This window comes from Echinops telfairi, unplaced genomic scaffold (genome assembly GCF_000313985.2).
Source record: "Echinops telfairi isolate 266 unplaced genomic scaffold, ASM31398v2 ScPeMD7_2010;HRSCAF=2546, whole genome shotgun sequence".
Taxonomy (NCBI): Eukaryota; Metazoa; Chordata; class Mammalia; order Afrosoricida; family Tenrecidae; genus Echinops; species Echinops telfairi.
This window is the reverse complement of record NW_022105908.1, coordinates 13609527-13621950: the sequence shown is the minus strand read 5'-3', so window position 1 is coordinate 13621950 and position 12424 is coordinate 13609527.

Here is a 12424-nt window from a genome sequence, read left to right as displayed (position 1 = left end):
TTCCCTTTTTCGTTTAATAAATTGGGTAATACGAGTGTAATGGTGACTAAAGGGTGTTTTTTCATGTCCTCTATGCTCTAACTACGAAAATATTTGACTTACAAATAAGGAATCCTACTTCGCAAAATTTCATTTATCACAGTAGGGTCTAGAACCGATTAACCGCGATAAACGAGGGTTCACTGTACTGTTGGTTTTGTAAAATTCTTTGAATGCAGGCAGATATTGTTCTGAGGGCTCTTCTGATTCCCACATCTCCTTTCTCTTCCTCTCTTTTGTATATGTGGAATCAAATTAGCTTTTCTCACCACTCTAACTTTGTGGGAATTATCCCTTATAACAATAGATCCAAACCTTCAACCTTTGATTTAGCATCTAAGTAATTTATCCCCCACCCCCATCCTTTTTTTTTTTTTTGCCACCCAGAGAATCTCTTAGGTAGCTAGCAGAGGGACTGGGCATCCATTGCACATGCTCAGAATTTTGAGCTTCTGACCACGAAAGGGCGGTACACCTAGGTGGGTGTTACACCTGGATTGGCCCATCTGGGCCAGGTGAATTCAATTCAGCCAATGAGGCTCAACCAGAATCATTGACCCTGCTGCCCAGCAGAGGACCGGAAATGGCAGAATCCAGAGAGAGCCCTTCTGCTTCTCAAGCTGCTCATTGCCAAGGAGGTCGTGCAGTGACCCCCTCTGGCCTCAGCACTCCACGTGAATGAGTGAGTGCCCTGAAGTGCCTGTGTAAGCCTGAGACTTCTAACTTTCATAAAACTCACTTGGACCACAAACCAGGCTTCTTTCTCGTGAGAAGTCAAGGACCGGGGTATATCTCTCCCAGAAGAGAGATCTAACAAATCCAGTAATGGCTCTATATAATGGGGGAATGATACAGTTTTATATTATAGGTTCATATGACAATATGGAAATATGTAAAAAAATCTGTTTTCATTCATTGTTGATAAAGAGTTAAATAGGCATGGTGTGTTAGACAGGGTTCTCTAGAGAGACAAAACCAGATTGCTAATAATTTTATATATATATTTATACAGATCAATATATAACACAAGAAATAAACAGTTAAATTATAAAGCAGTAAAAATGGCTCAATGCAACTCACTCCCGTGAGACAGTTGTGAGACACTGGCAGTCCTTCAAGTCTTGAGGGCTGCCAGGTAGTCTTCTGTAGAGCAATTCAGGCTATCCGGGCACAGGAAGCAGACAGCAAGGCAGGTCACCAACAGTCAGCCAGATGACAGGGTCCGACAGTGCCCAGCTCAAGAGATGTAAGTTCCAATTGCATGGCGAAGCAGGTCTTGAAGGAACCTCAAATTACAGCGACACAGTCCACGGGTTAGGTGTCCCACAGGTAGTGTAGCTTGCAAATGGAGGCACAGAACAAGCAAAGCAGCCACACAGTGGTCCAATGATCAAAAAGCAAGAGACAAGAAAGGCGAGGCTTGCTGAGCCATTTATCTCTCTGCCCTTCAATTAATCCTATGTGTGTTTATCAGCCAGGTTGGCACAATAAACTAACTACCTCACATGGTTAATCCAATTATACAATCCAATATATTTGAAATTGTTCACTGAGGCTGATAGGTAAAATATTGTTTAAGCAGAGAATAGATTACTTATTTTACTGCATCATTAAACATCTGGCTTGCCTTTGTTACTCCTTAAACTTAAACAGTTGATTAAAAACCAATGAAACACCACAGAAAAAAATTAGAGGCATTGTTTCCTATTTCTTTTACATTTGCCTATTGATTAGAGGATTTTATGTATATATCCTTTGGAACTTCCCTACAAGTACCGAAGGGGAAGTCACAAACTTAGTTGAATGATGAGAAATTCTACACCCCAGACCACAATCAGAAATTCCAAACCTATAACTCCATAGTGACTGCAAATAAATTGCATAGGTAGTCTAGAAGGAAAATCCTTCCTGTAATATAGATCATATGCTACCACCTTCGTCGAGTTTATTTACAACTCCAACCATTCCTTTTAGGATACTATTTAACAAGTAGAATTAGGTCAAGGCATTGAATGAACAAAATTCATATTTAAAAAATATAAAAAGGGATGGAAGTAAGTTAGTAAAATTCTACCATGCTAACTAATCATTGTGACATTTCATTTATCTTTTCAGATCTGCTTATGTAAAATGATATGCATTGTTAATAAAATAAATATGTACAATAAGATGCTGTTAACACCAAAGAGAGGAGCCAGTTCTGCTAGCAGCGTGATGCTGGGATGAGGCGCTTGTCGCAACAGGAGTGGTGAATACTCAAGCCTATGCCCAGAGGCGTCTTCCAGCCAAGGAGCCAAACTGGAACCCCAGTGAGAGAGAGGGCCCCCAGAACTTAGAGGTCTACCGGGAGGCCCTCCTCTATGGACTAAAGAGGGGAGTCCAGAACATGACCATTGTATTGGTAACTGAAGCAAGGTAGCGCAGGTCCTCCAGAAAGCTCATGAGAGTCCTAGCACCTTTTATGGGAGACTGTGTGAGGCTTCCCATCTTTTGACCCTGAACCACAAGACAACCAGACTATGGTCAATGCTGCCTTTGTAAACCAGAGTGCAGGGGACATCCTTAGGAAACTCTGGAAGTTAGAAGACTTCATGGGCTTGAATTCCACCCAACTGTTAGAGATTTCTAACAAGGTGTTTGTCAAACGTAACCAGGCAGCAAGCAGAGCAAAATGAAGAAGAAAGCTGATCCGAGAGCAGCTTTCACTCCGGCCTGACTCAGCTTGCGGAGGGAGAGAAAACCCACAGAGCTGATGGACCAACAACCAAGAAAAGACAAACCCCGCAAGATCAGTATCAATGCATCCACTGTAACTAGAAAGGCCAGTGGAAAAATGAAGACTCTCGGGAAAAAAGGCATGGTAAGGTTTGCCCACCAGCACTTCCAGGGAGTGTGAGCTGTGCCACATTGCTGACATTGCCCCCTTTGAGGACCAGGAAAGAGGGTTTGTCAAGGCCCTTCGCGCTCATGGTCCAAATCGAAGTAGGGAGCAAACCAACGAATTTCTTGGTAGATAGGGGGCTGAGCACTGAGTCATCACATAGCCCCATCACTCCCTGTACCTAGAGGCAAGTTAATATTGTGGGGCCCTCCAGACTGGTGACCCATTAAGCCTTCCCAACCTCACAGGTGAGTGATTGGAGGTCATGAAGCCAAGCACCGGCTCCTCTACCTGTAAGATTGCTTTGTGCCATTTCTTGGGTAAGACCTGCTCAGCAAACTGCAAACCAAGATCTCTTTTCCTGAGGCTGGGCAGCCTGAACAGTCGGTTCCACCCCAGGCTCTCCTGCTAACCTTGCCAGTCCTCTGAGAAGAAGAATGGAGGATGTTCCAGACTAAAAAACCAGGTAGCTACAGTTCCCTGTTGTTCCCACTATGACCCAGGGTTGGGCAAAGGATACCCGCCCCCTGTACTGGCAATCAACCACCCATCTGTCCACCTCAACCTTACACTGGGGGGTAGTACTCACCCATGGTAAACAAGACCTGATCCCAGAGCTGCCTGGGAAGGCATTCAAAGGCATTTTTCAGAGACTGCTGAAAAACAAAAGTCTGACCCCCTCCGGTCCCCATGGAACACGCCTCTCCTCCCCTTGTAAAAGCCAGAGACTCAAGGCTATGGGCCAGTGCAGGACCATTAACCAAACCATTAACCAAACCAAACCAAACCATTAACCAAACCAGTGCAGGACCATTAACCATACCATTAACCAAACCACGGCCACCATCCACCCTTCAGTCGAACCTATACTCTCTGCTCAGCTTTCTCCCTGCTTCTGCTGCCTGATTCAGCTGCCTGGACCCAGAAGAGGCATTTTGTCTGTATACACTGTGCTGTGCCTAGCCAGCCACTTTTTGTTGCTGACTTAGGCAACAGAGTCCAGTATACCTGTATCTAGCTCCCACAATGGTTCAGAAATTCACCCATGTTTAGAAAGGCACTAGCCAAGGACTACGGCCGTTAGAACTCTCAGGCATGGAGGCCTATTCCATCCATTTGCTTAGCCACGTAGGCTACTGGCCTCACCTACGAGCCCACTGCTTGCACCAACACTCCTACTGCTGTCTTGTGCTTTCCTAACACACACAAGATGAGTGCTTTGGAAACGTCTGAAAGCTACAAGGCAGGCACTGAATGGAGTTCTAGTTTAAGTTTTTGGAAGCCATCTTGTTGCTTTCTCCCCAGCGGAGTGACTCCGGCTTTCCCACACTCTTCGTCGTTTCACACAGGGATCGAGTAGCGATTGCAAAGTTCACGCGTGAGCCTGCTGCAGAAGCCCTCGGCCCCCCAAAACTTTCTTACTTGCCCACGGGTCTTTGGTGTAGGGCGAATTTGTATGGTCTTCCTCTCTCTTCCTAGATTTCTTGGTCCTGGAGTGATAGGCAACGGAGGTGTTTACCTGCAAACTACAAGGTTGGGTCTTCTCCTTGGCGACTTTGTAACTGCACTTGAACAAATGCCCAAGTACACCGGTCCCTTGGAGATAGCCCTCATGTTTCATGAGCAAGGAGCAAATCATCTACACACTGCAGATGTGTGCTTCCAGGCTCTTTGGCTGGGAACATCTGCAGGTCCTTCGCTAGTGCCTTTCTATCCAGGGTGGGTCAATTTTTGAACAGTTGTGGGACCTGGGTCCAGCTATACTCAACTCTGTTGCCTGAGTCAGCAACAAAGAGTGGCTGGCTGGGCAAAGCACAGCAAATACAGGGAAAAAATGTGTCTTTCGGGTCTAGGCAGCTGAGTCAGGCAGCAGAAGCAGGTAGAAAGCTGAGCTGAGAGCATAGGGATTTGCATTAGATGTAGCAAAAAAAAAGAAGGCAAAAAGCATCGCAGCAGGCTGGTAGCAGTTACCAAGTGGCAGAATTGCCATCCCCAAATTGTTAACCCTAACCCTTGTGTGGAATTTTCATGTTACTACCCCCTTGGGGCAGGAAGCTACTGAGCATCTGTTGGGAAAATATTTCTATATCCTGAAACTCGCCTCTCTGGCCAAGACTATAAATCAGAGATGTATAACCTACCATAAAAACAGTCCATGCAACATAAGCAGTGAAGAGAAACCTCTTTGAGGACCTAGTCCTCACTTTACTGAGATTCCCAAAAGTAGTAGATACAGATGCTCCTATCTCCGAGTGCTGGTCTCCACTTAAACTTCAGGAGGGTAGGGGCATTCCCCACTCCAAATGAGAAGGCCCCCGGTGTGAGCTGAATTCTGCTGTGAGAGATTACCCCAATTACTCTTGACCGTGGGATCAGATAATGAACTGGCTTTCCTTTCAACTACAGTGCAGGAGACAGCACAGTTTATACTGGGTATAAATTAGAAACTTCATGCAGCATAGAGACTGCAGAGCTTGGGCAAAAGTGAACTCATGAACTGCACTCTGAAAAATGGACTTAGAAAATAGTGCCAAGAGGCACCTTGGACCGGCTCCAAGCACTCCCCTTGGTATTGCTAAAAGGAAGGTGCACTCTGAGCATTTGCCATTTGAGGTTCTGTTTGCTAGACATCCCCCTCTCCTAGCTCCCTGCTGGAGACACCACGAGAGATAGGGGAAGTTGAGGCTAGCTCACAACCCCAAGCATTAGGGAAAGAAGCAAACCAGGTGTCCACGTGGGTGACTGAAAGGCTGCTTGTCAGCCTTTTCTCTCCTGTACCTTCCTTCAGTCTGGGAGAGCAGACATGGGTAAAAAAAATGGAACTTAAACCCCTTAAAACTCAGGTGGGTGGGACCACTAACTGATTTTAACTACTCCTGGATCCATCCCAGTGGACTCAAGAAAGCCACCATCCCTTGTCCTGAGTGGGAATACAGTGTTGATCCAACTCATCTGTACTGCGCCACCCTCCAGAAATGCTCTCGTCAGCTCAACAACTGGACTTCATGCCCTGCTCTAGCTACCCCCCTGAAACCAGCTGGCCAACCCACAGCCTAAGCTTCAAGGTTCCTTTTCTAGCAAGCCTAACAGTGGCAGCAGAAAGAGATGACAACTGTGATATGTGCATCCCATGGGTGCTGCCACTGCAAGGGCACCCATGCAGGAACATATGTTTACAGCTCAGTTCTCTGTATGTGCTACCTGGGTGGGACATGGCTGAGTCCCCTGGGTGGGACACAGCTGAGTTCTGCAAAATTAAGGCTGGAGGAAGATCGGTTTCTAGCACTGTACCTATTATTGCTCAAATACAGGTGAAGGGAAACCACAGCCAGATAACACTAACATTTGATATTTGTCACGCCATGAGTTACTCCCAGGGTTATAGGTGTAACTCCTTAAACTGGGAAAGGAGCTACCTGTCAGAAAATAAGTACCTTTGTGAAACAAACCCATCCTGTTCTGGACAGTGTGCCTTTCGGAGCTGAGTTCAATGAGCAAGCTGGCAAACACCATCAAGTGACATACAGGTAATCCTTAAAAGCAAGTTTGTCCTCGGTCTGTGGATATAGAGCATTCCAGACTACTTGACTGGTGGGCTCAGAGTTGCTTCCTGGTACCCACACAGCCCTCCGTTCTCCTTTTGCCTCTCAAGCAGGGTGAAGTCCTGGGATATCATCCAGAGTATTCCAGCAATTCTCTCATTAAATGAACTGTGCAGATCAGAAATTGGAAAGATAATGAGTGGCCTACTGAAAGGATAATGCAGTATTATGGATAGGTCAGCCACATGGGCCAAAGACAGGCCAAGAGGATATTGAACCCCCAGTTCCATGTGAAACCACATAATTAAACTCCACGCAACAACTGGATCATCTAGGAGACATCTAGGTCCCTCATAATACTAGCCCGGCAGCAGACCAAAATTAGAAATGCAATGTATCAGAACAGGCTGGCCCTAGATTACATGCTAGTACGAGAAGGTGGGCTGTGTGGGAGTGAAACCTAACTAATTACTGTTACCAAATCGATGGCAATGGGCAAGTCATAAGCAGATTACTAAATGCAGAAATTAGCTCATGTATCATTACCCTGGTATGAATGATACCCTGACTTCACCCTGTTGCGGGAGCACATTTAGTCATACTTGGGGGAGATTTAAGCATGCCCTGTCTCCTCCCATTAGCAACCAGGATACTCAACAGTGCCACTGAAACAGAGTTAGAATGGCAAACAGCATCTCAAGTCCTGTGGCCACAGTGGTCCAGGCCCCTAAGTCAATGCTTCAGGCACAAGGACAAGGAAGAAAGTGAGACTCTGTAAGGCTAAAGACCCCTAAAAGATCCTCAAAGTGGGGCATGAGGCAGGGAAGTCAGCGCTGCTAGAGACAAGAAGGGTCTCAAAGGAATGTGAAAAGTTAACAGCGCCCTCCTCCCCACCCCCATCCCTGCGCTGCTTCCACTTCTGTAACCCCCTGGCTATCAGCCAGTCAACCCCCAATAGCCCTGTGTGCCTGTCCAACCCCTTCTCTAATAAAAGGCCTCAAGCCCCATGTCTCGGGATAGGAACCCATCGAGGCACGTGTCCACACAATAAAGTGTTTCCTTATGTTATAACCCAATTGGCTTTGGCAACTCCTACAGTGACTCTACTGGTAACACAAGATAAATTCATTGTATTCTGGTGGTTTACTGTTTTCAATTTTCTTCACTCACACCATCATCCCAATGCATCGATTCTTCTTTGACTGTCCTTATTTATTTTAAGTTTTCGCATGCAGACGAGGCCGTTGAAAAATCCCAGCGTTTCCCTCATCAGGCTCACCTTGGTCCTCAAAGGGACATCTTTACTCTTCAACACTTCAAAGGGGTCGTTTGCAGCAGAGCTGTGGAATGCAGTAAGTTGTTTGATTTCTCTTTTTATCATGATGTTTTCTATTGATCAGCCTCTAGGAGAAATTAAATCTCAATACATGTGACAGTATGGATTGAACCAGAAGACATTATTCTGAATGAAATAAGTCAATGGCAGAAGGACAAATAGTCCAACACCTCACTTACTAAAAAGTTGTGACCAAAAAAAGAAAGAAATGAAAGTGTAGAAAAAATAATTTATTACTTTTGCCCATGGTGGTATAGAAGTATAAAGGGCTATCGGTTATAGAAATATGTGTTGCATAATCAGTTATTGCAATTGTTGTCAATAAGTTGTATACTAGTAAAATTTGAATTAACTGAGGTTGTATGATAGATATATGGCAAAAAATTTTTAAAAGCTGCTGAGGTTGTTTATGTACAACGAAAACCTCATGGGACTTGGTTTCTTGGTTGGGTGATGTAAGGTCATCATTTCATGGGATATTCCAGTTAATTGGCCCAATAGCATCTTTTGTTCTGTCTCCTAGCTTTATGTGTAATGCTTGCTGTCTTAACAATGGCCTCCAAGAACAACTACCTCCTTTGTCATGAGGCCAGAAGAACAACATTGTGCCCAGATACCATCGAGGAGCATTTTGTTTACTATTTGGGCTAAGCTTCTATATTTATTACTGACCATTTTTATCAAAGATTCTGTGACAGAATCTTGATCAAAAGGGGAGGGACCAAAATCTCAAACTCTCATGGAATCTAGAAATTCTGGAACCATGGAAGCTTATTGAACCCTAGAAATGATTGCCTCAAGATCATTTTTAAACCTTAAACCAAAAATATCCCCTGAAGTATTCCCCAAACCAAACAATATTGTTGTATAACTAGTATATTGTCTGCCTTGAGTATTATACTCTTCTAAGAACTGTTTATTAAAAACCACCTTTAGGAACTATCATATTGATAACAGCAACCCAAGAAATTGGATAGGAAATCTGAGGACAGTAAGCAGATGTTATGAGAGAGGAATAATTTGGTAAAGGAGGGTGAGAATGGTTGAAGAACTTGAGGAATATAATCACCATCACTGAAGTGTACCTGCAGAAATTACTGATTTGGTGTATATCTGCTGTGTGTATTTGCAAAAAGAACAAAGAATAAAATAATTTCTAAAATAATTGGTAAATGATGTAGAGGTATTATTCATGGTAGGGTATTTATAGACAAAACAAGTCCAAAAAAGCCAAATATTATTAATTATTGGTGATATTAAAATTAAAATCATGCAGAACATATTTTTCTTGCACTATTTTTACCTTGTCAATCCCACACAGCCAAAATAAATAAGTAAATAAATACATCAATGAAAAATAACCAAAACAAAAGCCAGCCACAACTAATGACTCTTCAGTTCAGGCTGAGGACACAATGGAAGTGCTATGGTATAATGGTGGGAGAAATTAGCAGAATAAAATTAAAATTCCTAAAAGAGGTCAGGCTTACAATCCAGACTTACTATAGGAGAATAGAAGAATCCCTTGACCTTGGAATGGAAGTCAATCTCTTAGGTCCCCTTTCCATTAAATAATAGATAGGCTTACAAAATACATAAACAGTATCACTCATTAGTAATGTGCTTCATTGAACAGTCAGCCTATGAGCCAAAATAGAACAGGTTACCCAAGCGCAAAGACGAGGAGTGGACAGAACTAACAGAATGCTGACACATCATTGCTTTCAAGAATCTTCTCCAGCACCACAATTCAGTTGCATCTATTATTCTTTGCTTTTCCTTACTCAATGTCCAACTTTCACGTGCAGGATGCAACACGGAATAGCATGGCTTGGGTCAGTCCCACTTTATACTTAAAGTAACATCTTTATTTTTAAATACTCTAAAAAGGTCTTATGTGGCAGATGTACCCACTGCGATGTGCCATTTCATCTCTTTACTGCTGCTTCCGTGAGCATTGATTGTAGATCCAAGAAAGTCAAAATCTTTGAGAATTTAGCCTTTTCGCTATGTATTATGATGGTTTTTATTGGTCCAGCTGTGAAGACTTTGGTCTTCTTCACATTGAATCATAATCTGTACTGAGGCTGCCACCCTTGATCTTCACCATTAGGTGCCAATAAAAGACCTAAAAGCCAAACTCACTGCCATCGAGTCGATGAGGACTCATAGTGACCCTACAGACCAGGGTAGAACTGCCCCTGTGAGTTTCCATGACTCGTTACAAGAGTAGAAAATCTCATCTTTCTTCCTCACTTGGGTTGGTGGTTTTGAACTTTTGACCTCGCAGTTAACAATGTATTGCATACCCATTACTCCACCAGGGCTCCTTGGAATACCAATAGAGCTGATAAAACAAATAGGGCATGCATTACTATGTAAAGCAAAGAGGAAATAATTATTGGATGCAAAATTTTATGATGACTAAAATGAGTTTTCATCTTTGGGTGAATAAATCACATGCCTGTTAATGCACAAGAAGTAGGTTGGAGATTTAAGAAATTAAAATTTTCTTTGATAACTAGCATTTTTCAAGAAAACCATGCATTATTTTGATAATAGTAGATAAATCAATTATTTATTAAGGTCCCACTCTATGGTGGAGTGTAAATATTTTGGAGAAATTAGAGAGTGAACATTTCAGAAGCAAATATGCATTCCTGTTGTGTTGTTAATAATAGAAGCAATACCCTAATCAGCTGAGATTGTTGATAGTTTGGATCAATTAGTCTCCTTTTCTCCCATAATTAGTTGGACATATCTTTCTCAGATAAGCCAGACGAGGATAAATTAGACCTCAATGACCCTAACAGTGCATGACTGAGTCCATGCCAGTCAAGGCTGGTGTGAGCATAAAATAAATGAATAGATGGTGTGTATTGTTTTCCATTTTCTGGTTTAATTTTCATTATGTTTCTACTTAAACACAATCTATGAAGAATATGTACACTAAAATGTAAAAGAAGTAAATATATTTTTACTGAAAGTCAAATGGATATACGCACTTCTACTTTACACATATAGGGTCATCATGAGTTGAAATCAACCTGACAGCAATTAATTATACATACATATTTACATAGTTAATTGCCAGACATATCACTAATGGGAAACATAGATTTTTTTTTTTTTTACTATTATCGTAGATGTGAAGTATCAGATAATGAGACAGGTGATTTCCGAAGAGTACAGTGTATGTTTTGTATGTGTGTGTGTGTGTGTGTGTGTGTGTACAACCGTTCGTTTATGAATTCATTGTACTGTGGTGACTTGTGTTTTATTATGTTTCTGGTAGTTAGGTCACTGGTATTTTTGATAGTAATAAGATCATCTAAAGTGAAAAAGTGTCAGCAGAGCTTCCAAGGAAGCAATGGTTGCCTACGCCTGAAGAATTAGGCACAGAAACCCATACAAATAGCAGTGGAACATTGTCACCTATTGCAAACCACATGAACAGTAGTGCAACCTGGCCAGATGTAATGCCAGAAGATAAGCTCTTAGGTTGTAAGGCACTCAAAATACGGCTGAGGAACAGCTGCCTTCTCAGACTAGAGTTGACCATAATGACAGAGATGGAGCAAAGCTCTCAGAACCTTCATTTGCTAATTGGGGACGTCTCAAAATGAGAAGAAACAACAGAAAATTTTTATTAGTAATCAGAACTTGGAATGTATAAAATGTGAATCTAGGAAAATTAGAAGTGGCTGGAAAAAAAAATGGACCCCAAAAAGATTGATATCCTGACATTAGTGAGCTGCACGGGAGTCGTATTGGCCATTTTGAATCAGACAATCATGATTTAATATGCTGAGAAGGACAAATCCAAGAGGGATGGTGACACATTCATAGTCAAACAGGTTATTTCAAGATCTATCTTGAAGTAGAGTGCCATAAGAGGAGAACAGGATAATAGTCTGTAAGAGGATAATGTCTATATGGTTACAGGGAAATCCAGTCAATACAACTATTATTCCAATTTATGCACCAAGCACTAAAGCTAGGGAGGAAGAAATTGAAGAATTGTATCAACTTCTTCATAATGAAATCCATCAAACATGCAATCAAGGTGCATTGATAATAACATTTGATTGGAAAGCAAAATTTGGAAACAAAGCTAAGGAACGGTTGTTGGAAAATGACATGAAGTTGGAGATCACATGAAAGAATTTTGCAAGCCCAGTGACTCATCGCAAATACTCTTTCAACGACATAAATGACAATACTGTACATGGACTTCTCCAGATGGAATGCACAAAAATCAAATTGATTACATCTTTGGTAAGCGACTATGGAGAAGCTCAATATCATCAGCCAAAAGGAGGCCAGAGATTGACTGTGGAACAGATCATCAATTGCTCACATGTATTTTCACGTTGCAGCTGAAGAAAATGAAAACAAGTAGATGGAGTCAATATACAACCTTGAGTGCTTCCCACAGGAATTTTGAGATCTCCAGAGCAGATTTAACTCACTGAACACTAATGATGGGAGACCTGACACATTGTGGGATAACATCAAGAATTTCATACATGAAGAAAAGAAAAGATAAGACAGAAATGATGGAAGTGGATATAAGAAGAGACTCTGACACTTACTCTTGGTTTAGAGCAGCTAAAGTAAATGGAA